The 23,873-nt window shown below is 46.9% G+C and overlaps 1 protein-coding gene and 1 long non-coding RNA gene across 5 annotated transcripts in view; one reads left to right on the top strand and one right to left on the bottom strand.

Annotated features, from left to right (window-relative positions):
* LOC142582760 (uncharacterized) overlaps positions 1–23,873 on the top strand; it is a 297,319-nt gene that overhangs the window by 146,610 nt on the left and 126,836 nt on the right. The gene's annotated exons all lie outside the window — the stretch shown is intronic.
* Positions 22,927–23,873, bottom strand: part of LOC142582761 (uncharacterized) — a 37,431-nt gene continuing 36,484 nt past the window's right edge. Inside the window, exon 2 of the long non-coding RNA XR_012828483.1 lies at positions 22,927–23,021. This is a non-coding gene — a long non-coding RNA (uncharacterized LOC142582761). The remainder of the gene's footprint in view (positions 23,022–23,873) is intronic.

Genomic DNA, 23,873 nt, shown 5'->3' with positions numbered 1-23,873 from the left:
TTCGTGGCACTTACAGCATGTGGCTCCTATAAGGGCGCCACTCCTCAGTGGCTCCAAATATACGACCAGCACTTGCTTGACAAGCGCACCTTCACGCCACCAGCGCATTCAAGTCGACGGCTAGCGCAATTAATTATAGCAAAATTGGGGAACGTTCTAGAACACGGGTTGAGTTGAGCATGCAGTTGTGACGCGCGATTCCGGGCCTGGGCGGGCGAATCCATAGATGGTTTAGTGCGAAATACGTTCGTGTACTGAGCTTTGGGGGCACGTAAAGAATCCCAGATGACAATAATTTATAAGCAACCACATATACGCTGCCTCGTCGCTCACATCCCCCGAGTCGCTTTGGGACGTTAAGCTCAATCAATCACCGTTACTCAGCTGGCTGCGCCCGTTAGGGCAGCTTGGTAAATAGTTTTCTGTATACTGGCATTCGAGCGAACAACGCTATACGCAGTCCAACCAAACCAACCGCTCCTTAGAACCGCTCGGCGGAATCGGCTTAGCATGATACGCGAACCTTGCCGAACCAGAGGCGCAAACGACGCAAACGACGCCACCATGCCCTAAAGCGGTTTCACGCCAGGACGAATGATCGCCCGGCTTTCACGCGCGCGCGCACACACACGCACACGCACACACACACACACGATACATACATATATATATATATACACACACATATATATATATATATATATATATATATATATATATATATATATATATATATATATATATATATATATATATATATATATATCTGCCCGATACCGGAAGACCGTCTTTCCTCTGTTCCCGCCTCCATGAAAAGGGTTTTCTCGAAAGGGATCCTGAACGTGAACTCCCCTTGCAGGGCTTAGCTTCGATGAAGGCTTGCGGTATCTTGTCTCGTCGCTACGCAGCACCATTATGCTGCCTTGCGCAGCTTCACACTCACGCCTCCGTCATTTCAATGCAACGTACACGCTCAACTTGTTGTTGTTTTTTTTTATTGCTTCGTTTTCTTTTCTTTTGATCTCGTTTTCATTCACATGCACCGCCGCATCGAGGGCGCGGAAAACGCCCCAGGCTTCTTGCTGTATACGTATATACGCCGGCATTCATCGGGAAACTCCGATTTCCCGCGGAAAACTTTCTTAAGCATGCAGGGCGTTTATCTTCGCAAAGTTTCGCGCAGCTTGTGTAGCATGTATACAATGGTGCAACGATCCCCGAGCCTGAAATGGGCTTCTTGTTCTGTAAGTATACTTCAAGCGCACGTCTAAGTTCCGTCGTCTGAGCACGAGAAATCTGCGAGTTTATATGATACTAATGTGTTGCTTAAAGTGACAATCAATCTTCCCTGCGATTTTCGCAAGTGATTAGACTTTCTTTATGAACGTAGAAAAAAAGTTTCTGGTAGATATTAAATATTAAATGGCGTGTGATATTGACTGATCGAATTCAACGTCCTACAGCAACATGGGAGCTGCAGTGAGAAACGCCGAATTCCTGTCGAGTTGTTTTCTTCAATGCCCACTCAATACATTGTGTATCGAACGAGGCTCCATGAGACAGTCTCACAGAAGCATGGATCGGCGCACGCGCGGAACGTCCGCGCTGTTTTCCGTCCTCGAGCCAAAGAGGAAGAGCCTGCTCCTTTCCGCGCCCAAGTAACCCCGCCGTTAGGTGACGTTAGCAGCGCAACACTCGCGCCATTTCATAAAGCGCTTCAACCATACCGACTGCCGCGGGCACCAGGCCCCGCGGCGAAGCCGGATTACAGGAGACGGGAGCTGTGCGGGAAAACAACATATCAGGGGACACGTGAGAGTCGCGCATCCCCACACGACATTGAACGAATTGTGAGGAAGAAAGACGAAATTAGGGAGTGTTACGTGTCAAAACCATGATCTGATTATGAGGCACGCCGTAGTGAGGGAATACGGTAGTATTTGGACCACCAGGATTTCTTCGACGTGCACCTATATATACCTAATTACCGCGGGTGTTCTTGCATTTCGCCCCCATCGAAATGCGGCCGCCGTGGCCGGGATTCGATCCCGCGACCTCGTGCTTATCAGCCCAACACAATAGCAACTAAGCAAGCACGGCAGGTCGAATTCTGAGGATGGCACCGCTCTCGAGATATGTTGCGTCTAAACTAAAGGTAAGGAAACGCACTGTTGCGCTTACCTTTTTAAGAATATGCTGTTCTGTCCATTGAAGCACAAAAGTAAGTGGAACGCCACTGCATTTCGTCGGACACTATGAAAATTAATATTTCGAAACTGGTGTAGTCCTGAAAATGTGTTGTATGTCGATGTACCTTGGATGCTCACTAGTTGTATTTCGTAGATTGAAACATCTGCCGTAAAGTCATTATTTAATTAAGAAGTTTGTTAGTGTAACTATATTAATTATGCGATTAAGCATTTAATTTCTCGTAGAAGTAATGGCTGCCTCGTCGAATAATTTAGATCAAGGATAAGAATTGCGCTACGTGTGCCACGGGCGATTTTCTTTTTAATTTCGTGCACCCAAAGTAAATAGAACACCCTTTACAGAGAAGAGGCATCTTCATGAATTTGTATTTCTTTCTTTTTTTTCTTTTTAGCATGATAATGTAATCATTTTCTCTAATTATTAGACACTGCAATTTTTCATCAGAGGCCTCACATCACACGCGATGTCGCAGGCAGCCTTGAGAATGCGAATGTGACTCCGGAAATCGCCTTTGGTGAAGGCACGTCATGTTGGTTACTCGTGACCAAGCGCAACAAATTGCTTGCTGCTTATAGAATAACCTCTAAATTTTAATTTAACACGACAGTCAAAATTTCTCCTCTCATCATAAATTGGTATATTCTATTTAATTATTTATGATAAATTTTCTTTGATGCCGTAGTGTCGCTGCAAGCACAAGACGCAATGCGCAAACGCAAAGCCCTACTCTAAAGCTCTTTAACTCCTGCGTGCGTCATCGGCAAAGCTCTTTGGGGCCCCATACTCTTGTGACCCCTATTCTAAAGCTCTCTATTTTCTTTGCTGCCCCGTTCGACATAACGGAAGGTGCCGTTCCACCATGAGCGCTCTTCTTGACTTCTCTCCCCTAAAATGCCTTGGCGAAACGCGACCGGAGCGTTCCGACGAGCTGATGCTCCGTGAGTCGTCGTCCCCACTGACACGACATCTGTCACGTCCCTCGGTTTCCACTCGCGGGCACCACTCACCTTCTGCGCACGCGAGAGGGGTCACGTGGACCTAGCGAAAGCAGTGGCCATTCACAGGGCGGTGTACTCGCTTCCCCCTCCCGCAGTTCACGAGAGCAGATGCATCGGTGGCCCGTCAGTGTGGCCACCGGTGATGGTTCTCGGCGGGGCTAGCTAGCACTGAAGTCCATCCAACGCTTCCTAATGGTCAGCGCCAAGCAACCGTGAAACGACGTGGCTCAAAAGCGTGGGGAGGGAGGATACCAGAGGTTGGGCGGTGGAGGTGAAGGGGAAGGGGGGGGGAGGTGAGGCTGCCGGGAAAAGAGACGACCATAAGCATTGGCTTCCCGCGCACTGCCCGGTCGTGGCATTCTCGCTGGGCAGCCACTGTGAGCAAATGGTTTTTCTTCGGGGTCCGCTGACGGCGGACGCGTCCGGCCCGAGCGGGGCGAGAGAAGGAGGCGGTGGGGGACGCTTTTGTGGGTGGAGGGCAGCGGTAGAGCGCGGCGTGCTGTTGTGTCTCGTCTTTTCTTTTTCGGGGCTGTCCCGAGTCGTTGGACATGCGGGGCCTCGTGGAGCGGACCAATCTGCTCTCCACTGGGGACGCAAGCACCGCCCGACTCGTGCTCTCCTAGCGGGATCCACTTCCGCTGGAAAACGACGCCCAGACTATCGGCAACGGACGGGGGAGGAGGCGTGTCGCCTCCGTCCGTCAAACACTCCAGCCACGCAGACTTGTGTGCGGCCGGGCGACCGTTTCGGAAGGCGTCAAAACAGGGCCGCTAATGTTGGCTCTTCCGGTGAGGCCGGCAGCGTCGATAAACGCGGTGGGCTGGCTCCGTTTTGCGTGTCGTTTATCTGTACGCGCGTCGCGTTCTGTTGGGCGTCATTAGGCGAAAGGACCCGTGAATATTATATCGTAACAGCCGACGGCTTGACTTTCTAACGCTGCATGTTTGGAATTGTTCGTAAGTTAGACTCGGCTGCTGATGTCGGTCACCGTACGTGAATGCTATCTCTAGTAGTTCATTACGGGGATTTAGAACTCGCATCAACCACCGAATATGCCCGCGCGGACATATTATCATTCACTTTATCGCGGTCAGCGGACCAAATGCAGTGGCCCGCTGAATATGCAGTTCTCTGCTTGAATATATCGCTTAGAAACCTGTATTCTTTTGTACAACGTGTATGCCTATCGATTCGAAAGAGTCGACAAAGACAGCTCTTTGAGTACGGCGTGCTCAACAGGAAGGCGGCCAACTGGGACAGAGAAAAAAAATTCATAGAGGGCTACTCAAACGAAAACATTAAATGCAAACCAAAGCGGTCACACGAGGCCCACGACAACCATGCAGGACGATGACGAGGGCGATGACGTTGTAGCTACGACAACGACGAAATTGTGACGACGATGGCAAGGACAGCTTATCAAATCCTGGGCGGGGGCAATTACCCTCCCTTTCTGTGTGCTTCTTACGCCGAGGAAAAGTGACGATGGCAAACACGATACCTGGGACAGAGGACCGGAAAAAGTGGGTGAATTGCTATTCGCAGTTACCGCTGTAAACAAATTTTTTACAAAAAAAGAGAGAATGCGTTAGTTGAAAGGGACAGACATCCCTCCGGAATATCTTTCAAGCTGTGCGTCTAACCCCGCAAGCCTGGTGCGCCTCCTCCATTCTTCCGCGGCGGCGGCGGCGACACGCGCGCGAGCGCGTCCTGAAAGCGCGCTCCACGCGCGGCAGGCACGCGAAACTTGTCGAAGGAAAGAAAGAAAAAGATAAAGAAAGAAGAAAGCAAGGGTCGTGTGGTGCCAGACGGCGGAAGCAGCGGCGGCGGCGGCGGCTATACTTTCCGTTTCCGCCAGACTCCCTCCTTTCCGGGTCTTTGTCGCTGCCGCCGTTTCGAGGTCAGCGGGCGAAGAGGGCGACCCGCGCAGCAGCGCCACTCTGACCCCCCGGTCTTGCATCGCGACGCCGGTAGAGGCGGCGACGAAAGCGAAATTTGCGCCGGCTGGCCTTTCTGGGATGTCTTGTTCGGCGCAGCCCCTGTCAGGACATTTATTTTACGAGGCGCACCCTTGTCCCGCAGTACTCCGACTATATGGAAACTCGAATCAATGCTATGTTAAACCGAGATATCCAGGGCTCTTGCAATTTGATATCGATTTGCCTACCTGCTGGTGTAAATGTTTCCTTCCCGTATACTGACGTAACCGTCGCAAACCAACTCTTGGTCTCGCCGATATACGGTATAGATAAGCCATTCAGGGCTTATCGTTCAACTCGTTTCGAATATAGGGTTTTTTTAGCTGCACCAAAAATTTAAAAATTGCCTCTGGCAGGTAGCACAATCGTAATACTTGATCTAAACTACCCGACGATGTGGCCATTATTTCTACGAGAAATCAGAACGTTTATTAGTTAACCATATCCGATCCGATATCCTTCAAATCATATTTCGTGGCGTCTGTCCCTCGTGCCATGTTCCCATCGTCATCATCACTTTTCCTCGGCATAAATCCCCAGAAAAGGAGACTATTTATCCCCGACCAGGTTCATCGGCTCGTGAAGCTTAGCGCCATCTCTGTGACGAGGGAACGCTTCCGGCGGAGCAAAACATTATGTGGCGCCACATCCGTTAAAAACAGAGGTGACGTCAATTTCGTTGTGAAACGCGCGGAATTTGTTTTTGCGGCATACCTTTAGAGCTGCATCTTCAATTACCCCGCAATTCGACTCTATCGGCGTTTCGAGCTTTTATCACGGAAAGCGATGGAGCAAAACGTCCGTCGTATACGGGTGTCGAAGTCGCACCCCGTGATCGCACCCATGCGCAGGACATCGTTTCTTTGCCGGCCTAGGAGAGCTTTGGTTCTCGAGTATATATCTGGTCGTATCGGTCGTGCCGTCGGAAGCCAAGCCCGTCGGCCAGCGCAGCCACACGAAGGCAGCTAAAGTAAGCAATCATCTAGTAGTCGTAACTCACAACTTCGGACTGAACACGATTAAGAACGATGAAACACAGCTCGCAAACACCGCATGACCGGAATTCATGCAAACATTGACAAGCAAAACAACGCAACGTGTCAGGGCAGGCGTGTAGTATAGCAGGTGAGCTTTACGAGTGCGCTTTGCTGCACACTTCATGAACTACATGGTTATTGCATTTGACAGCGGCTTGAACGCCTCCTGTTTAGCGGGCGTTCGATTTTAGTGGGCCTATTTAAAGGACCCCGCAATTGACTTTTTCACTTCATTCTCTTCTTTTACATCTTTCACCAACCATTGAATAAACCGTGCCAGTTTCGCACTAAAAGTCTTCTCGTCCCTGCCTGATCGCCATGGTCTGCCGGACACCTGCAGCCTGCCGACAACGCCACGCTACCCAAAAGTAACGCCGGTCGAGCTTCGAGAACCAGGCGTTGCAACAATTGGTCGGCAGCGGTGGGATGCGCTACCCTGGAGAACTCGACAACTGGTAGGCAGCGGTGGGATACGCTACCCTGGAGACCCCAACTTTGGACGACATCTAAGAGATCGTCTTCTCTTCGTCCTGGTGACAACGCTCGGAAGGAAGGTGTCAGGATTCATGACTGTATATGATGAGTGCACGGCATTTCTTCACTAAGATATCACTTGGCCTTCCTTTTTTTTTTAGGGGGGAGGGGTTGGTGAATGATCAACGATGACTGATGAACGACGCCCAGGAATCTAGCAGCTACGAACCAAGGGTTCGTCACCCCTGAGGGAAATTCTTCGGCTGAAACGCCGATTCCTCGCCTAGCGGCTGCTGGCCCCTACGCGTCGGGATCTTCTTTCCCCGCCGGAGATGCTGTTATGGTTGGCGTGTAACAACCAGGGCAAAAACGATGCTCAACCACCTTGCGTCATAGAAGAGTAGGGTGGATTCCTAATTTGCTGTGGTTGCCTCGAGTGGTTACCGGTCTGGAAGTGCACCGCAGTACTTACAGACACCTTCGTGTGTGTGCATGCCTAAGCGAAACGAAGAATGAATTCCTAATTTGCTATGGTTGTCTCGAGCGGATGCCGGTCTGGCGGACGCCTCGCAGTGTTCACAGGCCCCTTTGTGTGTGTTCGTGAAAATCCTTTCCGCGAACTGTGAAACTCTAGGGGAGAACGCTTTCCGCGAACCAGACAGGACTCCCGGGATGCCGCCAGCGGGGCCACGCTCGTGAAGACGTCGACTGGTAGAGTGGATCAGCCGCTCATCCACAACCAGACGCCCTTTCCGCGAACCAACGTTGTGCGAAAGAGAAGGGATCAGCTGCCTACGGTCCCCAGGACCCGCGGGTTGCCACCAGCGGAGGCAAGCTTGGGAAAACATCGTCCCGGGAAAGGGTGCCGGCGCCAAGCACCGTGTGACTCAGTGCATGTCACGTGACGTTGACGTGAGCAAGATGCCGCCAACGATTTTAGTGAGCCTTTTTAAAGGGCCCCGCAATGTACTTTTTCACTTCATTCTGTTTTACATGTTTCACCAACCATTGAATAAACCGTGCAAGTTTCGCACTACAAGTCGTCTCGTCTCTGCCTGATCGCTATGGTCTACCGGACGCCTGCAACCTGCCGACAACGCCACGCTACCCAAAATTAACGCCGGTCGAGCTTCGAGAAACAGCCGTCGCAACAACTGGTCGGCAGCGGTGGGATACGCTACCCTGGAGAACGCAACGAGACGCAGACATTGAACTATTTATTTGGACCCTTCCAGCTCTCTTTTGCTCGAGCCCGGTGGCTCGAGTTTTGAGACTATTGAAACGCTCATTCACGCCCACAAACTCACGAACATGTTTCAGACGGCTTGGATTACATTGCGTTGTTCCAGGCAGCACACCAGTTTACTCCAATTTACACCAATATACATCAGCTTTCCGATGCAGCGGCTTTGTCGCAATTGCGTTATTATTAGTTTGCACTTCTGAGCTCGCTTTCGTCTTTTTGCCCGATCTTTTTCCCCTATGCCTAGGTAAGCATTTAGAAAGGGTGAGAGAGAAAAATTAAAAATAGGAAACTTAGGGCTGTGGCCAGATGACAACTCGACCGGCAAAAAAGTATGGTGGTGGTCTGCGGTTTACGTCCGAGATCCAAGGTCTTGGTGTTTGTTAAACATCCGCCACGATACATATATCAGTTATCTGTGACGTCATCCGTTTAGCTGCCTTAATGATGGTCTGCATTAGTTTCTTGCTCCTGAAAGCGCAGTAATGGATCCATGCCATCTTGCTGCTTTGATGCCGCTTGTGGATGGGAAAACGCACTTTTTTTTTCGGGAGTGAAGTACTTATTGGCGACCCCACTTGGGCTGCAGTGCGGAAGTTCGGTTCCGTATTTAAGTACTCGTGTGAAATACAGAAGTATTTTCGTTAGACGATTGCGTTGGCGATTTTAATGAAATTAGTTACATGGAGAGCGCAGAACATTTCTCACGTTTGAATATTGGGATATGTGCTTGCGTAATTGGATTCAAAATGGTATACATCCTGCTTTGAGACGTGGACCTGGAAGGCCCCTCTGTTACCATGCTAGCAAACGTCTCGCTATAACGTTTGACAGACGGACCACGTGATCGCCGCGTGTGTGACATCTCTATAGGCGAAGCAATTGCCATTTTCCCCCACAACTGCGTGCTTTCCACCAGTGCTGGCGGGTGCTCCCTCGAATTACTTATTAGATTACAATATACTTACGCTTAACGAAAATTGCGTTTGATCACTGTTGTCAGCTGCTTTTTTGAGCGTGTCGTTAAACTGAGACAACAAGGCCGCTAAATTTTCGCTAAATTTTGCTCCAAGGCTGCAAAAATATGTCGCTAAAACTGTCAAAGTCAATTGTATCTAATGTAGGCCTTCTTGGAACAACTTATAGAAGCTGACTTGGCGTAATGAAACTACCGAAACTTTTCAGGTCCGTCTAGTGTCTGTGCAAATGAGGAATAAATAGTGAATTCAGGTTGTAGAAGACTCCTATACTTTGCTGATGCATTTAAAAAGCAATTCAAGTCGATATTGAAAACCGTGCGTTTATCTTCAGATTTTAGGATTACAAGTGCAGCACGTTTCAAAGGAATGCGGGTCACCGGATGTTCCACTAATAAAACCGTGCAGTTTGTCCATGTTATGCCTGCAAATTTTCTAGTTTTCAGCACCCGTGAAAGAAGAAACAAATTATGCGGCACGACCCGGTCATGTTGTTTACGCGGTAAATGACAATTACGGGACCTTTATCAGGTCGCATACTACGTCGCTGCCAGTCGATCCACGTGAAAGATCCGTACAGCATTGATTTGCCCGGTGCGGACCGATTCCATTCAACAATCTCTGTCGCTACGATGAACGCGTTATACACTTCATCTGTCCTACTATTCACTTGCTGCGTTCTGAATCTCAGGATAAAGTTTATTGCAGTAATCTTTCGTAATGTAAGTTACTGCTATGCTTGCGAAACATCGACTATTTAAACGTCGTACTATACGAGAAGTAGCAGCGGTACAGCGCTAAGACACTCTCTAATGGGTTTTGTAAATAATCAAAGAAAGAAAAGAAATCGGAGGACGCATAGGCTTCCCCTTTAAGAGTGGAACGCGATAGCATTCAAAGATCCCTGACTGCTTCTCGCCCTTCCCGGCAACTGCAGCTTATGTAACCGTAATGTTTACCGAGAAAGACTGGCGGTGAACGCTATGCACGAAGGCGAGCTTTCTGGTAGAAACGCGGCCTCTTACGTGGGCCGATCCCGGAGATATTGCACGGCCGTGGCAAAATATTTACATCATTCTCACGTTTGTGTTATCTTTTGACACTTTTAATATTTGAGCCTGAGAAGTTTTAACATAAAATGCATGCGCTGTCGATGTTTTGATTCACCACATTTGTTTGTGGGCTGTCATTCTCAAAACTCCCAAGGATAACTTTGTCAAGAATTTAAGACGATGCATGAGCAACTTTAGAGTTAGAATGGTGTGGCAAGGTAAACCGCATATACCGCATGGCATAAAGCAAGGCGTGGCATATACATATACCAAAACATATTGACCGTTTTCGCAGAGCAGTTTGTTATAGAAAAGCGAGATGGCGCTTTCGGCGGCGCGCCGCACGTATAGCCTGAGCGACAGCGCACGAATACGAAACCATCGCCGCTTCCACCTTGCCTCTGTGCGATCAGCTGTCGGAAAATCAACTGAGTTTTCGCGAATGCGTTATGCTCCAATCATGCTGGATTGAATCATGCGGATCGAAGACGTGTGCACTAGTTGGCTGCAATAATAGTGGCTGGCACATTAAGGAATGGAATGAATCTGTGTGGCCAAGTTCGCGGCCCGCTGCTGCAAGTGTCCGTACGTGTTACCGGTACTTCGAGATGTACGGCTTTCCTCGCGAATACAGAAATTTGCTCATCCACACCGTTGTCTCGCCAACCTTTGAAGAAAGTTTTGAAGAAAGCCCCGGAACGTCAGCAATGCGACCATTGACGACGCCTATCTGATAAGAGACTCAGACGCTGCCATAATGTTTTTAAAAGGCAACAATAAGGGTCTGAGGGCTTTTTCGATCGATGCAAAATAACTGTATTATTCCCTCCCACATGATGAGATGCTAACGTGTGTAGGAGAATGCATAGACAACTTTGGATCGATAGCATTCCGGAACGAGACAGGAATTGCGGTTAGTGGGTTTTTATAATTGTTGTCGTTTTATCCTAAATCTACCTCTGTGTATTGGGAGGAAAGCCTTTTCTTGATATAACACTGGTTGCGGAAGTGTGCAGATATGTAGACGATTTTCTGGTTCTCATTGAATGTCCAGAGGAGATGTTTGAGCAGGCTGTAGGAAAAGTGTTAGATGTATTGAGCAAAAGTATGCATCCGTTAGAGGTGTACCCGAAAATTACTCTTTAAGGTTTTCGGACGTCAGGCAGTGCATGTCCAGTAGACATTTGTGCTGGTCGTTTGAACCAATCTCTTTCCAGTCAGCACATTCGAAATTAGTCAAAAGAGGAATCGTTAATGCGTGCCTTGTCAGTGCCCTCAAAAGGTCATGTCCGCATTCTAAGCAAAAAAGTTTTGATGCTCAGGTTGACCGCTTGTTGTCTGCTGGATACACGAAGGCTTTGTATCAGCTGTCGCGGAAAAGCTTGAGAAAATTTAGCATGGCGAAGCTGATCGAGCACCACGTCCGCCAGTGCAAAAGAAAAAAACTTGCAGTACTTCCGTGTATAGATGATGTGCCCCACAATCTGAAGAGGGCAACGCGCTGTTGTTGCGGTGGTGTTTTTCGCTCCAGAAAAGCTAGCAAAAAAAGTACGTGGGACAGACAGGAACGTGCTTAAACGACCGTCTCAGGGAGTACCATAACAATGTGTATAACACGGTACAGGGCCATCTGGGTATTCATTGCCGCCACCACGGGTGTAAGCCCTACTTCGAAAAAAGCGAACTGCTGGCTAAGCATAGTTCACAGTTGGCATGTGAAATTATTGATGCTTATTATTAGGGAGTTTGATAGGTCGTGCGTCAGTTCTCCTTCGATTGCACTTTCATCTCGGGAAATTACGTATCTTGGCAGGGCTTGAATGGCAAGTATTCCGTGTGCTCTGTAGGCACGGGGCTATCATTATCAGCATTGCAAATTATGCTGCACGTTTTTACCGATCATTCACATCTCGCATGGTAGCTCCATATATTATTTATTCCTTCGTAGCTTCATGAATAAACTGTTGTAAGTCAGCTCTGTGTGCGTGTCGCTCTCTCCTGTCCTTGTCTTTCTTGTCCTTTTTCCAATGAATCACCAGCAAGCCCCAGCTTCCACGCTAAGTCGCTTGATTGAAGTTGTCGCGCTGCATCATTTCTTGAAAGCGGTGTAGGAACCCGCTGATGTTTCTGGTGAGCCGAACGCGTAGCTTCATCTGCGCTGTCATTGCCGACAATTCCACAATCACTTGACAACCATTGAAATGCAATGTTGTGGGCTTTCTCGAGCGCGTGATTATGAGCGTGCCTTATTTCGTACACTATAGCTGCTCGTGTAACCCATGACGTAGGGCAAACTGCATATTTTGTAGGGCAGATCTGAAATCGCAGAAAATGGCCCAACGATTTGGTGGCTACTAGAGTACGTACTTAAGTGCACCTTGAAGAGCCGCAAGTTCTGCTGCTGTGGACGTTGTATTGTGCGAATATTTAAACTACTACTACTCCGGTAGAGCTGTTTGAATTGGTGGAACCGTCCGTGTATATGTGTAAGCTGTCAAAACAAGACTCGTTCAAGAGAAGCAGAGACAACTGCTTCAAGGCTAGCGGTGACAAGTCTGCCTTCTTAACAATCCCAGGAATTGAGTGGCACACGTGAATTTGCCGGAGATACCGCAATGCCGATGTTGGGCGTTTATCAGGCTTGAAGCCAGATGGTATGGAGTCATGGTGTCTCATCACACTACTACAGAATGTAGCCTGTGGTCTTCGCACTGGCAAATCGGCTAAATAGTGGGATGGTAGCCGAGAAAGGTGTCGAATGCGCGCTCTTAGCGTCTCACCGACGATATGAGTGGTGATCGGGTGCTCCTGTGCCATGGCAATCGTTGCAGTTGTCAAAGAACACCTCGGGAGGCCAAGACATGCGCGAAGTGCTTGGGCTTGTATGCTCTGTAGTGCAAGGAGATTAGTCTTGCATGTGTTGGACAAAACAGGAAGGCTGTATCGCAAAAATCCGAGAAAAAGTACCATGTATAGCTGCCACATGGAGCGCGCAGACGGTTCCCACGATTTTACAGCTATGAATTTGAACGTATTCTTAATAGAAATGAGCGTTTTCTTCATGTATGAGACTCTAGGGGAAGTCACCATCCACGATAACGCCCAGTAAACTGTGAGCTTTCTTGTACGCGATGGACTGGCTAAGTGCACATTTTTCTGTAGAAATCGTCAGACCTTGGTCGGCGAAGGTATGCCGCTGTCAGAGTTGCCGCTTTCTGTATTCTCGCGCGCTTGCGGCCTTGTCATGCCGGACGCCCAGATGCATATGTCGTCAGCGTAAAGAGAGACATTAGCAGTCTGTGGTTGCGTCTCCACAAGCTCCACTAGAACGCGATTGAAAAGAGTGGGGCTCAACACACCGCCTTGTGGGACACAACGACTGGAGATATCTATACACGGAGGAAGTCAGAAATGTGACAAGCTGCTGCTTCAAAATATTTTCCAAATAAAGAACGAACAACAAAACACACTAATCCTGATTCAATTCACGAGCGGTAAGTTAGGATAGCTTGGAATACATATTTGGCCCCGCTTTCACAACAAGCACGATATACGCTGCCCGTGCCGTTTGGACATAGCTTAACCAGCTCCGAAAGTGATTTTGCATGTTCTATTTATCTGTGGCCAAAGCTTCGTTTCGTCCACCCAGTCACCGTCTGCGATATCTCCAGAAACAGAGGCTTGCTAAGCAGCACCGGCGTCATACAAACCCATTGTAAACTCGGAGGCAGCGGAGGCAGCGGAGGCAGTTGAGGCAAGCAATGGATGTGTCGCCACGTGATCAAACATGGCAGCGCACACGGGATCACCGTGAAAAGGATCAATAGGGCAATTTTCGCCCACATGACACCCGGCGCCAGACGCCGACACCGGATTTTCTGCGAGACGGGGCCCTTAGCGCGTTAAGAAATGCGCAATTTGTAAGCACAATGTGAAGCATGTCTTCCTCAGTGCACTGAAACGCAGCGTGTGACTTCCGTGAGTGCAGACCACCGTTGCTGCAGGTCATGATTATCAGAGCCCACGTCGCCTTTTTTGTAGCGCATTTAATAATGAAGCGCGTTCTAGAAAATCACTCTCGTAGCAGCCTCGACCTTGAAGTCACTAAAATGTCGGCTGTTCTATCACATCGCTGAAAAAAGCCGCCGGTCGTTACATCTAGAAGTCGATACATCTGGCTATAAAATCGATAAAATTGCAACACTGCTTTATACAGTCTCGCGTGGCCTCTTCCAGAGTTTCGGAAGTCTCTCGCGTTTTCAGAATCAGAATCCACTTTATTTCCAACACACTAGTTGGGGGCCCCCAGGCCAAAAGCTGTCGCAGACAGCTTGACGGGACCTGGGGGCCTACAGAGAGCAGCAGGCAGTGGATTTCACAAATTCGAACAATTGTAAATACATACAGACATTATGAAGAATAAATGAACTTGTTTCATACGGATGCAGCATACAAGGTGGGCACCATCACAGAATGCATAAAGAGTGCAGGAAATGTAGCAGCCAGGGGAAGAGAGAAAAAGTTCATTGCTTCATCAGGTAATCACGCACCTACGATTTAAACGCGCCGAGTGGGGCACTGAAGTTAATGTGATTTTTTAAGAGGTTGTATAGTGTTGGTAGGAGTAATCCAGCCCAGATCTACCGTAATTTGTACGTGTACGCGGCACTGGTATTAGCCTGTTACGTATGCTGTAGTCATACGGGGAATGTTCTGTATTGTGTGGGAGTTTATTTTTATACATATAGAAAGATAGTTTATAGTCATATAACTTAGACGCTTTAAGCATATTATGTTTAATGAATAGGGGACCAGTGGGTAATAGGCTGGGGTGTTCATTAAAGTTCTCAAAGATTCTTAACACCTTCTTTTGGAGCCGCTCCAGTTTGTCATAGTTGGTGGTTGTTGTAGTGCCCCAAACTAAAGTGCAATATGAAAGACGTGAGTAAAAATTAGCATAATATATTGCATTCTTTAGTCTAATTGGAATTAATTCCCTCAGTCTGTAGAGGCAACCAACTGATTTACCTAATTCAATCGTGAGCTTAGTAACGTGCATGCTCCAAGACATTGTTTCTTCGAACCAAACCCCCCAAAACTTTTCAGATGCAACGCGTTGCAGGGCCATTCCTCGAAAGTTTAGGGTGAGTTCGAAATCGCTTTGTTTGTTGTGAGGTTTAAAAATAATATATTTGGTTTTTTTAATATTTAAGGTTAATCTGCTAGAGTTCAACCACTGTTCAAGGTTAATTAGGTAATTGTTTATTGTGTTTAGGTGGGCTAAAGTTGGTGCGGAAAAGAAAATATTAGTATCATCAGCATACATGACCAGTTTGGGAGAATTAGGCACATCACATAAGTCATTGATATAAAGTATAAACAATAAGGGCCCTAGAATCAACCCCTGAGGCACTCCATGTTTTATTTACCACAGTAGTCGGAGATGACAAGCCATCGACTTTCACACACTGTTTTCTGTTGTAAAGGTAGTTCTTTATGAGACCATGGGCGACGCCACGTACGTATGCCGTAGTCATGCAGTTTTGACAGCAGAATATTATGACTTACACAATCAAATGCTTTTCTTAAATCAATGAACAATCCCACAGTAAAAAGTCTGTTTTCTATCTTGCTAAGAATTTCATTCTTGATTAGTAATAACGCCATTTCGGTAGATTTCCCTTTCTGGAAGCCGTATTGTGAATCATTCACAACGCGGTATTTAGTGAGAAAGTTTTTGAGCCGTGTATGAATGACATTCTCAAAAACTTTGGACAAGATGGGCAGAACAGATAGTAGTCGGTAGTTTGTTATATCACTGACGGCTCCACCTTTGTGAACAGGGGTTATACGTGTCAGTTTAAGGTCAGAGGGAAATATACCAGTCTCTAACATTTGATTAATTATGAATGTCATGCGCTAAGGCTATAATAGACGCCACCTGCTTAACAGGCACAGCGCTCAGGCCATCCAACCCGGCGGCGACGTTGTTTTTAATTCTGGAAATGAAATTTATGACTTCTTGTGCAGCAACCGGTGAAATAATAATTGAATTAGCCAGTATTGTACGTGCAAACTGTGGCGTTTAGTACAATCACTATGGCTATTCGGAGACACGTAGTCGCCAACGTTGGAAAAAAATTTGTTCATTTCTGTTAGGGCGTCTTCATCCGTCTTGCCTTGAGCAAAAGCTGCAATATTAATTGAGCACTGAACCTTAGAGTTATTAGACAAATTATGGATTTCCTGCCATAATTTTCTTGGACTGTTGTATATTTTAGCAAACAGGGACTGATAGAACGAGATCTTAGCCTTTTTTAAAATCAGCGTTTAATTTATTACGATATGATTTGAATTCTGTGAGCAAGGCAGCATCACGTGATTGAACGAATCTATGGTACATTTTGTTTTTGGCTTTTATTCTTTTATGCAAGCTGTTTGTAATCCAAGGCTTGCGTATTCTTTTGCTTCGTTTTGTGTTATGTATCAAATGGAAATGTTTTTCATAGCAGGCTATGATTTTCTTGAGAAAGATACGGTAGGCCTGATCGGGATCACTTTCGGCGTAAACATTGTCCCATGCTATCAGTTCAGTATCAGAATAAAAATTATTGAGCGAAGCGGAGTTAATTTCGCGATAACTTGGGTTGTTATTTTTGTGCTTTTTGGGAGCTACTGGTATAAACGTGAAAATTGGGAGATGATCACTGATATCAAGGAAAAAAACACCTGTTAAGTACTGGTCGCAAGGAAGGCTGGCGATACTGATATCAAGAAGTGTGGCGCTAGTTCCAGTGATACGCGTAGGTAACGTAATCAGATTTGCGCAGGCAAAAGTACGAAGGGTGTTTTGAAAATGTTCACTGGATGCGTCACCACTGAGCATATTGATGTTCACATCGCCCATTACTAAAAAGGATGCGCGCATTGAGTGTAGACTAGGCAGCAAAACTCAAAGAATTCGGAGTCAAGTCCTAATGGCGGCCTATAAACTGCTGCAATAACAACATTCGTAAGTCTTACTACCAGACACTCTGCATTGGCTGTAATACAAGTTAGTTCATCAACAACATCACAAGCAATAAATTTTTTGATGTACAGAGATATACCTCCTCCACGGTTAGTGGACCGCATAATTCCGTGGTAATTATATCCTGGTCTTCTTCCTTAGTCTTCCTTCTATCTATATCACGTATATCTATGCATCCCATTGGTTTCTTACTCTGAATGTTTCCATATTGGTATACATTTTTGTCATTTTCTCTTTTTTCTTCGGAATTATTTAGCGACGATTTCCAAGCAGCCAGCCTTTTGGTGACCAAGCTTCTCACACATTGCGCAATTTATAAGCAAGAACATGTACAACTGCGACCGGATTCTTCCGCATTATGAGACTATTCTGCGGCGAACTCTTACGCAGCCTAACTTTATAAGGTGCAAGCAAGGTATGCGGACGCAAGAGTCTACGCGCATGTATCTTTACGAGCGAAAGGGGTCGTCCAGCATGCCGTGACGCTGTCTACCCTCGTGTGTGCTGGGAGGCGATAAAGGAAACTCGGGTTTCGAATTGTTTGCAGTTCGGCGATAAGATAAAATAGAGACGCAAAGGCCGACGGAAGAATGACTCACACTGCTGCCTCTTGCATGCTCCGTGGAAGTTGGCGCACCGCGTGCGCGATATGCCTTCTGCACGCATGCGCAAAACTACGTCAGCACGTGCTCTCTGCGATAAGGATTCCAGAGAGAGCAGGCAGTCAGTTTGCAGAAGGCACATCAAAGTGAGCGTCCTATAAGCCATCTCCGCAGGAGAGAAAAAAAATGGAGAGGAGCGACGCAACAATGTGTTCGTCATTCCACGCCAAATGCAGTGGTGGGAGTGCTGCTACAATTGCTCTAATCTGCTGCGTGCCGTTAAAGCTACTATACATCCGTTGCTACGAATGAGATTAATTGCTCGAAAGCTACTCGTGGACGAGCCGAAGGCCACGATCTCGGAGGCCCAAATTTCGGAGGCCATGATGAAAAGTAATTGTGGTCAAATCCAGGTGGTGGTCGCCACCTCCCTATATGCAATGAGTGCCGTCGCATCTCCTGCCATTCATAGAGCTAAATGAGCTGAAGGGTCATTGGGCTAATCCAATCCAATGGGCGCTCGCTCAGGCTCGCCGTCCGCCATAAGAAAAAAAAATGTGCGCCATATTCGCGGGTTGTGCATGGGTGAAGTTCAGTTGAGTCTATATAGTCGTGCACGTTCGTCCTATTCCGCGTTGCTGGCGTGTCCCGCATGCGTGTACTTCCTACCTGCTGCGTGGCCGTGGTGTGTGTGTGTGTGAAAACATTTATTGGAATGAGGTCCGGAGGCTCGACTTCTTAAGTCAAGGCGGGCCGCTCCCACGTTGGCACTGTCAGGCCAAGCCTTTGGTGCCAGAAGCGTTCTTCAACCGACGACGCGCACTTTTGAGCGTTCGGCGCGGCGGCTGTGCCATGTCACTCGGCAGACTTCAGAATAGTGTTTGCCTGAACACGTTGGTTGCACATAGCACGAATGATTTCCAGGAGGACGTACGAGAAGACAGGGAGCAGGACAACTTAAACTTACCCCCTTGCACGTTATTACCGTAAAAACCGGAATATAGTTCAAACTTCTTTTCGAAAAGTCCCGGCAAGAGGTCGACCTCCGTCTTATATACCAGTAATTTTTTACCGGTTTATACCGGTTTCTCTTTTTCTCGGTTTTTCTTTTCAGGATTAATGTTTGCGGGTTGACCTGTTTTCCGGTCCGTCCTATATTACGGATTTCACGGTAGCTGCTTTGCTGTGTCTCGTTTACCTGCGTGTTCTCTTAACGTAACGTAACGTATGCGTAGATAGGCCATTTTACAAGCTGGACTACGTTAGGCCTAAATAAAATTGCTCGAACGGCCGTCCTGCGTAACACGTGACTGTATTACAGCGAGTTTGTTGGGCCTTTGTGTGGTTTGCCTTTCCTTTGGGGACGCGCAGGCATCTTCTTTTGTGAGTGTGCTGGTTGACTAAGTGTGGCCGCGTGATGGTTCTAATTTGTTCGCGAGTGGTCGCGTATACCAATTATCATGCTCGAGAATATTCGCAATGATGTACGCCGGTACCCTGGAAGCATTTTTTTTAAGCTCATGAATGGTGTCCGGCATTTTAGACTCATTGTTGTTGGCTTCCATAAATGCTATTCCGAATTGTCATTTTTCATGCTACGAGATTGCTCCAAGACGCTCTTGGCCATTATGACCACTGCAAAATGTCCCAGGCATGTCGCTCAACGATTTCGGGTTTTCTCGCAAGAAATCATGGTTATTCGCTAGCTTCCCCAGAAGCGTTTCTCGGTATATTTCTCGCGAAAAAAAAAAGGGGGGGGGTTGTCACGTAACGTGCTTTAAAAGGGGTCACGCGATAAAACTTTGCGGAAGAAGTTATTATAATAATTATTTTTTGGTCTTCAATTCTGCACAACTTCGTCTGATGTACCTATAATGGTTTCTGCTCCACATGTAGTAGTGTTTCTTTTTCTTTTTTGCAATGGGGTTCAGGAAAAGTGCTTTCTGAGCCTCAATTTTCGGAAAGAGATTGCCTAATGGCCAATTTTTGACTGGCTAAATTACTATACATACGTTAATTGTGCTTACCTTACTTAAATGTCCTCGAGCTTGCCTTACTTAAATGTCCTCGAGCAATAAAACACGTTCTTGCGTCAATACATCGTACGGATTTTCTTTTTTAAAAAAACCTGACAAATAAACCAAAATGTCGGCTTTGGTCCGCTTTCAGCTGCGACTTTCGCAATAAGGAGCTTGGTGCAAAAATGTGACGCAAGGTGCATTAGATCGACGTGTTTGTTCTAGCTCCAGTTCCGTCATTATCTCATTTTTATTTGTGTTTTAAAGCGAGGTATGCATTTTTTTTAAATAGTCCCCGGAACCACGCTCGACATAGTTCTGCATCACCACTTCACTGCACAGCGCGATGCCTTTACGTGCTTCGGCCAGCCAGCAAGCGCCGCGTGGATGTCTGTAACTCGAATTTCCTCGGCATCCGAGAGCTCTACTGTGTTTGCCCGGTCGCCCCCCCCCCCCCCCCCCGACAAAAAAAAAAACAAAGAAAAGAACATTATGTATATTTTCTTTGCCTTGTCTTCCGGTCATACCTCCCAGAGGCATCACGATTCTGCAGGTGCATAAAAAAAAATAGACGTCGTCTTGCTTGCACATGGGTTTAGTGCAGCCCCTCCCAACTAGGGCAAATGAGAAAACTTTACAAATTTGCAACCGACGTCGACACGCATTGTCTACCGGACTGACATCGTTCTCAACGAAGCAAGAATATGAAGTGTCCGATTAACAAAATCGCTCTGCGAGAACAGACTTTAAATAAAGGTTTTGACAAATCCAATTCAACTTTCGCTGTTTGGGGCTAGTCTAATAGAAAAGCCACAGTGCCACAGCAAAGCGAGGCAAAGACAATATTTTCGATGGTTCTTTGGGACTGGGCTACACAGCCGAACTCTCAGATGCCGAGGAGATTCGAAGCACGCTGCGCGTTCCGACTGCCCGAAGCCCCGCAGGCATTGCGCTGTGCGGTGAAGTGGTTGTGCGGAACTATGCCGAGCGTGCTCGCAGGGGACAATTTCACAAATTCGTCTCACTTAAAACAAATAAAAAAGAGATACAGGCGTAACTAGAACGCCGTTAAACAGGCCTGTTAAATGAACTTTGTGTCATGCTTTTACATGAAGCACCTCATTGCCCAAATCAGGACTGAAAATGGACCAGGGCTGTCATTTTCAAACGCCTGTCAGGGTGTTTTTCTTTTTTATTATTTCCAGAAAGAGCTGTACAATGTATGGGGGCAAGAAAACTTTTACTCTAAAGTATTGCTCCAGGACATTCATGTAGTTACAACGAACAAATATTTAATAATTTGGCCAGAATTAAGCGTTTAATTTGATAAGTTACCAAATGTTTGAGGCTCTGTAAGGGCATTTTGACTTAAATTGCCAATAAGACACCGCCACATATTGAAGACAAACCTTCTAGCTAGATTCAGTAGGCGAGGCTGTGCATTGCTATACACACACCAAAATAACTTTTCTATTAATTTTCTCGCAGAACCATGTTTCACGTACTTGCACCTAATTTCGAAAGCAGGTCACGTGTTAGCAAGATTTCTATTTCAGCAAAAATATGCTGGCAAATGACTCTGAGCAAGCTAGGTAATTGCCATGTTGTTGTTTTTTTGTTGTTGTTGTTGATCTTTGTCGAGCGACACGTCTGTGGCCTGCGTGGCGCACTAGCTTTGAGATAAGTGAATCGCGGTGACGTCCTGCCTTATGCTTTGCTAGCTGTAAAAGGACATAGCAGTTCTGATGACATCAGTTCAAACTAGGGCTGGACGTCGATTAAAATGTTTATTCGGTTAATCGGTACCTTTCAATCGATTAATCGGATTCGCGGATCTACGTGCATAAGAGAAAGAAAAAAAGTAAAGAACGGTGATTTGTCACGATACGTACACGTTGAGGAAAGAAATAACCGTACTATTTGGATCGACAGTTGCCTTTATTATTACTTGAACGACACTTTGCGTGAATGGACATTCAAGCGTGTCAAACTCGGTCAAACGCAATCACTGGTCCAGCTGCCGAGGCAAATAAGCTTGTTAACGTTCTCAAACAGTAGAGCGTTCGTTTGCCTATTGACACACGAAGCGCCAAGAAGAGAAGTAGGAAAACTAAACATTCTGGCAGGTTTTTGCCCCAAGCGCAGCGCACATGTGTCGGCGCAGTCGGAGCTCGTTCCCTCCCTCGCCGTTCAGCGAGAGAAGCGGAAGCTTCAATGCCGCCACTTCCCTCGTTTTGGTGATGTGAGCTTACCCGATTAATCGGCTAATCGTCCAGCCCTACAATTCAAGCCTTCCCAAGGCCAGAGAGGCATGCCCCTGTACTAGTCGCATTTACCTCATGCGTTCCAAATTTGATTCCACCCACCGTGCTTGCTTGCGGCTATGGTGTTGGGCTGCTAAACACGAGGTCGCGGGATCGAATCTCGGCCCCGGCTACCGCATTTCGACGGATACGAAATGCGAAAACACCCTTGTACTTAGATTTAGATGCACGTTCAAGAACCCCGGGTGGTCTAAATTATCTCCGTGTCCTCCACTACGATATGCCTCATAGTCAGATCGTGGTTTTGGCGCGTAAAACTTCATAATTTAATTTTTTAAATTATGGTACGTGGAAGAAATTGGTCTGTTGGGCAGACCGCGATATGGTTTTGACGAAACACGATCTACTCGAGAGAATATGGCAAGACCTACAAAATAAGCGCTTAGATACGGCCCAAAGACGCGGCTCTTCGACGTTAAGGACATATTATTATATTAGTTTAATTGCGGGGTTTTACGTGCCACAAAGAAGAAAAGATAGAAAACCGCGATCTGATTATTGGGTACGCCGTATACCAATTGTAAGGCCAATCTAACAGCTCCCTTACTGTTGCACCTAAGCTCATAATGCGGCTGTCGCTTGTGCCACGGTAATGTTGGCACGTTGTGTACGACTAGCCATCTGTGCGCGACTATCATGTCGCTGTAAGCGAGGCACGTTGCCTGCAACTAGCAACTCAAGGTCTGAAGTTGTTGTGCAACCCTAGTAGCAACTTCCTAGCTTTTTTTCTTTCCATACATAAATATCATTTAGTGTGGTAGCCTTATATATAGTGGGAATGGCCTTCTCGGGCCCGCAAACTTGCAGGAACACTTCCGTTTGCACATGCTTCGTAATTCTTCGCAAGGGTCGCGAAAGTATCCAATCTGCAGCGGCTCGTTTTACTTGAAGCTTAAAAAAAAGAAACAGAAAAAAAAGAAACAATAATAGGGGGAGGGGGTGCGGAAATAGAGAGGGGGAGAGTACATGACGTCTCTCCAGAACCATTCAAAATTGAAATTTATTGAGAAGTAGGCGATCATAGTGCTTGATGGACGCGTACATGCCGGGTCTACGGGATGCCGCAAGGACGCCATCTGCGAAGAGAGAGAAAGGAAAGAAAAGAAGGTCGTAAAGCACACTGAAAATCGCTCCACAATCATCGAAACGACCATCTCAACGTGCTAGCAGGGTAGTTGGCTTGACTTCACAGCCCGTGTTAACAACGCTGAACGGATGAACCGTGTTGGACAACGTCCTTCCTCCGTTCTTCATGCGCGCTGTGGACATCTGCAACCAAGTCGAAATTATATGTTTGGGTTGCTCAAGGAATGTGTCGCGGGGCACGTTTTCTAATTGCTCATAATTCATTATACAGGGCAGGCCGCTTCCTAACTGTATCGTAGTTTGAGACTATGTTAGATTCATCGCTGCGCCACTGTCCTGTATCTCATGATCGCAACGTTGTTCGGCAGTTATCCTTATCTGCGGCAGCCCTCTAATCGATTAGCGTTACGCTAATCGAGCGTACCGCGTCGAAGACTCACCTGGTTTCAAAGTCGTTCGGCGTGACAGAAAATTCGGGAGAGGAGGCGGTGTTGCTCTATTTCTTCAATCTCACCTTCACTTTTCTGTACTCGTTGCCCCAGCTGATACTGAGTCCTTGCGGTGTAAAGTTCAACTCAAAAATATGTCTTTGATTATACGGATCGTTTACCGTCCGCCTGGTTCTAATACTTAGAATTTAGACATTGTATGTGAATTATTGCATAGCCATAATACTTCTTCATCCAACGTTATCTGCATGGGTGATTTTAATGCTCCTGGTGTTCATCGATCTTCTATGAAAGTAAGCGGACACGAAGTAGCTATCGGGGGAAGTTGGTCCACATTTCATTGTCCTGTGGTCTGCACCAGATCGTTCAGGATTTCACTCGGCAAACTTTCGT

Source organism: Dermacentor variabilis, chromosome 5 (assembly GCF_050947875.1).
Source record: "Dermacentor variabilis isolate Ectoservices chromosome 5, ASM5094787v1, whole genome shotgun sequence".
NCBI lineage: Eukaryota > Metazoa > Arthropoda > Arachnida > Ixodida > Ixodidae > Dermacentor > Dermacentor variabilis.
The sequence above is the reverse complement of the archived record's forward strand: the minus strand, read 5'-3'. Positions and strand labels throughout refer to the sequence as shown.